General features: G+C 54.6%; 1 protein-coding gene across 3 annotated transcripts in view; it reads right to left on the reverse strand.

The window, feature by feature from the left end:
• Window positions 1-5,000, reverse strand: part of LOC121179174 (E3 ubiquitin-protein ligase RNF123) — a 53,634-nt gene that overhangs the window by 14,902 nt on the left and 33,732 nt on the right. The gene's annotated exons all lie outside the window — the stretch shown is intronic.

The following is a 5,000-nucleotide window of genomic DNA, read 5'->3' on the forward strand; positions in this document are numbered from 1 at the left end:
CTGAGGGTGAAGGGATGAAGTCTGATGCTGAGCTCAGTGTTTCCAGCTGTTGGCAGCTGTTGATGCTGTGTCCTGATCTAAAGCAGCCAGAGACAGAGGAAGTCTGTAGAACCTGTCCAACAGCGTCTCCCGTCTCTGTGCAGCAGACGGTTCATCGCTGTCCTTCACAGGGTGAATCCTGGGCGATCGTCGTGGAAACACGGTGACATTTTCCTGTAAAATGTCCCCTGACCTTATCATTACAGCAACCGTGACACTTCACACTGAGACTCCTCTCCTCCCTCCTCCGTCCTCCCTCCTCCTCTCCTCCCTCCTCCCCTCCTCTTTCCTCCCGCTTTTCACAAAGCAACAACAAAAAAGACCCAGCGGCCTGATTCATCCAAGCGGAGGGAAAGAGGAGGACGACCGTCCTCTGAAGAGGAGCAGAGTGAGTCACAGTGTTCAGGCTGGGAAATGTCAGAGACTGTGTCTCTGTCAAAGGGCTGTTTGTGTCCCCTCTTTAATTAGAAAGCAACAAAGGGCAGAGTGTTTAGACTGAGAGCAGATCACAGCACCATGACTTCCACATGAATGAACAGTGATGAAGAAACGGACGCCTGACTAATCTGCAGAGTCCACCGGAGCACCGAGGACCACCTGTCCAACGTACACCCACCGTAATACCAACACTCACCTAGCTGCTGGTTAGTAAACATCAGATCATCTCCACAAACACGGAGACATTAAAAATGGATCAAATGACGACATGAAAGGAAAAGGAGACTGAATCTGCAGCCTCCACCCCAACACACACACACACACACACAGACACACACACACAGACACACACACACACGCACACACAGACACACACACACACAGCCTCACGTTCAGCTGGAAAAAGCTGCTGTACACTACCTGTGTGTGTGTCTGTGTGTGTCCGTGTGTGTGTATGTGTGTGTGTGTGTGTGTGTGTGTGTGTGTGTGTGTGTGTCCCTGGCTGTGTGTCTCTGATCTTAATCCCCTGTGACAGGAGATCAGCATGAAACACACACTGTGATCAAGACCCAAAGACAGGTCCTAGCACATTCACACACATACTGTATACACACACACACACACACACACACACACACACACGCACACACACACACACACACAGTGAGTGGGATGGTGAAATAAAGATGAAGTGAGCTCGAAGTGTCCAGAGTTTTTCTCTGTGTTGGAACCTTTAAATTGTCTCAGGTATGAGGACGAGCTGTGTGCGTCTCTGAGGACGAGGACTGAATCTGTGCTGAGCTGAACCAGAGACGATCCAATAAACCACAGCTGTGTTAGAGTGGAGCTGCTTAAAGGTCACACAAAGGTCAGAACCAACAGTTAAACGACTCACATGGACACAAACAGAATGTTCTGTCAGCATGAGGACACAGCAGAGGAGGACTGGACAGACACCAGTGAGACATCTCAACCAGTGCAAACCGTGCACTGGTTGAGATGTGAGACAGTGAGAGAACACGTCTCTGTCCGTCTGCACGAAGCCTGAGGTCAAAATGACGAACTGCACCTTTATTCACAAACAGAGACACAAGATTTAAATGAGCAGCAGATTCACTGAGACACTGAGACACTCAGGACTTTACCCTGCTCCTCTGGCCAATCACAGTCCCTCCTCAGCCCTGAGGCTCCTCCTGAGGCAACATCAGCCATCAGAGAGGGGGGGGGGGGGGGGAGAGAGAGGAAGGGAGAGGGAGAGAGAGAGGGGGGAGGGGGAGAGAGGGAGGGAGAGAGAGGGAGGGAGGGAGAGAGAGGAAGGGAGAGGGAGAGAGAGAGGGGGGAGGGGGAGAGAAGGAGGGAGAGAGAGGGAGGGGGAGGGGGAGAAAGAGAGAGAGAGAGAGGGAGGGAGGAAGCGATGAGAGCCTGAAACAGAAACAGGGAAAAAAAAACAGCAAGCGGAGCAGAGAAAAGACAAGAGGAGAACGGGGGAGGAGGTCTGAGAGGGGGGAGGATGCTGAGAGGAGAGGGGGGAGGACGATTAAGCCGGAGAGGCAGTGAGGAGGAGAGGTGGAGCTGGGAAAGCACCAGAAGCAGCAAACGGAGTGGAAATCAGACGAGAGGCAGCAGAGACTGAACACAGCTCAGCCTCCGCTACTCACAGCTGGAAACACCCTGGACTCACACACACACACATCTGGACCAACGACAACTTTTCTCCTGGTATCTGTGTGCCGCAGAAGGAGCTGAATGTTTCGTGTTTCACAGAGCGAAGCCAGCCGTTTGAAAATCCTCCCACTGCTGAAAACAGAAGAGGAATTCGCTCCGAGCAGCGTCGATCAGAGTGTGTGTGCAGCGTGAAACCTTAGAGCTGCCGCCGCCGCCGCCTGTGTGTGTGCAGCCAGGTGGATAAGATGCTGACTACTTTGAAAATCTGATCCGTGGCTCAGGTCGGCTGTGGGAGGCAGAGACAGCTGGAGCCGTGATTCACAAAACCCGACCTGGCGTGAAAAGAAAGAGACGCTACAGCTCAGAGGAGGGTCCTCTGTCACGGCAGCAGCTGCTGAGTGAAGAGACAGCGTGAGCTCGAGGGGACGGACTGAAACTTGAAGCTCCGAGTCGTCTGTTCACTGCTCAGGACGAGGACCTGAGAGACTCGCCGGCTCAAACGAGGCGTCCACAGACCAAGGATCGTACGGCGGGCACAGAGTTCTGTCTGTGCTGGAGGTGTAAAGGTGCCGCTGTGGGATGAATGAGTGAACGCTCTCAGCTGCTTCACTCTGGATTTTCTATCTGGAATTAAACGAACGACAGGAGAATAATTCACCTCGGCTTTTTCCTCTGTTCCCAAAACCTGGATCAGGTTTAAAGCGACTACACTCTGACTGCGCTCACTGTTTAATCCATCACCGTCTGTTTTGGTTGTTGCCCTGAGGGACGAGGATTTTAGCTGCTTACGTTCAGCTTCCCACAGCGGCGCAACTGGACCTGCAGCTCGCCTTCCTTTTCTGACTGGACCTGTCCAGGTGGCTGCCGTGTCGGCAGGTGAGCGCAGGTGCACCCGCCTCATTCAACACTAACCAGGTTAGACAAAACAAACCGTCACAGCGGAGCACAAACTCACGGGCGAGCCATTCAGAGACGTCGTGTTTGTCCCCTGTAACCTGTCTTAGACGTGTCCTGAAACTGAGGGACGGATTGAAACGCTGACGCCGGCAGATCTGCCCGAAGCAGGAGAGGGAAGGCTTTCCCGCCACATGTGAACAAGCTGCTGAGAGAAACATGAAAAACACGTATGTACAGTGTCATGTGTCACTTTGTCAGGAGTCTGTTTCTGTGGAGAGCAAATTACGTCAAAATGAGATGAATCACACAGCGTGAAGGATGTGAAGATAAACTGAGAGCATTCACAGCCGTTCCACAGAGAAACAAGCTGGGTCACCGAGAGGAAGCTGTGAGCAGGTGCCCACAGCCCGCTGCTGGCGCCATGATGTGTGCTGCTGGTAACGCTGCTGTTCTGAAGGGTTTGGTTACAGCAGCATCTCCGTCATGGAGGCTCTTCGCTGTGCTGTTAGTGTGCCTGCAGCTCCGGCTGAGCCCCGTCCACGCTACCATCTGCCCGTCTCAGGGTTCGTCCCAGGGAGGCAGGTGCGTTTGTGCCTCGGACATCCTCAGCTGCACCGCCCTGGGTCTGGAGCAGGTCCCTGGAGAAATGCCCGTCTCTGCCGTCACTCTGGATCTGAGCCACAACCGGATCAATCAGCTGAGGGGGGGCGCCTTTCAAGGACTTTCTAGATTGGAGACTTTACGGTTGGCGCACAACCAGTTGACTACTATTCACCTGGGGGCATTTCAAAACACCTCTGGTGCGCTGCTCCGACACCTGGACCTGTCGTCCAATCAGCTGCATATATTGGAACAGCACTATTTCCAAGAGTTGACTGGGCTGGAAGAACTGCTGCTGTTTAACAACCGTATTTCCCAGGTGGAGAGCAGAGCTCTGGCTGGACTGGGAAACCTCCATAAGGCCTACCTCAGTCATAACCACCTCACTCACTTCCCCTTCTTCTCCATCCAAGAGCACAGCCACCCTCACCTGACTATGCTGGACCTGTCCTCAAACCGTCTGCTCAATCTGCCTCTAGAGGACATTTCAAACTTACCCATTCCGGTCCAGAGAGGACTCTACCTTCACAACAACTCCCTGAAGTGCGAGTGCTCGATGTACAGACTGTTCAGGCGCTGGGAACAGAGAGGATACGCCTCCGTGCGACACTTCAGACAGGAGCACACCTGTCGGGTCTATGGGATACAGAAAGGCACTGTGCGCTTCTTCCAGCACGACCGCTACTTTGAAAAGTGCAACCTGACGGCGATGAGTCAGCCGCTCAGAGAGCAGGGGAGCAGCGTGTCGGTGAAGGCGGGAAAGGCGGTGCTGCTGCACTGCGTGACCACTCTCACCGGCCAGAGCGTCACCTTCCTCTGGGTGTCACCAAACCAGGAGTACGTGGCACCGCCGGGGAACAATGGATCCTTAAAGATGTTCACCAACGGGAGCCTGGAGATCATGGCGGCGCGTGCAGAGGACTCTGGTACCTACTGGTGTATGGCTCTGGACCAGCACCGCCAGCGTAATGAAACCCGGGAGGTCAACGTGACGGTGGTGCTGCACCACGAGAACGAGCCTCACGAGTCCTTCAACACCGGATTCACCACCCTGCTGGGCTGCGTAGTGAGTCTGGTGCTGGTCCTCATGTACCTCTACCTGACGCCCTGCCGCTGCCCTCCATGTCCGAAGGCCCCGACCCCGGCGACCCCATGCGTGGGGAACGAGGCCGGGGCAGGGAGCGCCCAGTCCTCCATACTCACACCCACCCCGCCGGCGACCACCGAGGGCCCGGGCCGCAAGGTCAGTACCAACAAGCATGTGGTCTTTCTGGAGCCAATCAGAGAACAGCAGAATGGCAGAATCAGGGCGGGGCCAGGAGCTGGGGCGATGCAAGGACATCTGGGGCCAGGTTTACTGC

Source organism: Toxotes jaculatrix, chromosome 3 (genome assembly GCF_017976425.1).
Source record: "Toxotes jaculatrix isolate fToxJac2 chromosome 3, fToxJac2.pri, whole genome shotgun sequence".
Lineage (NCBI taxonomy): Eukaryota > Metazoa > Chordata > Actinopteri > Toxotidae > Toxotes > Toxotes jaculatrix.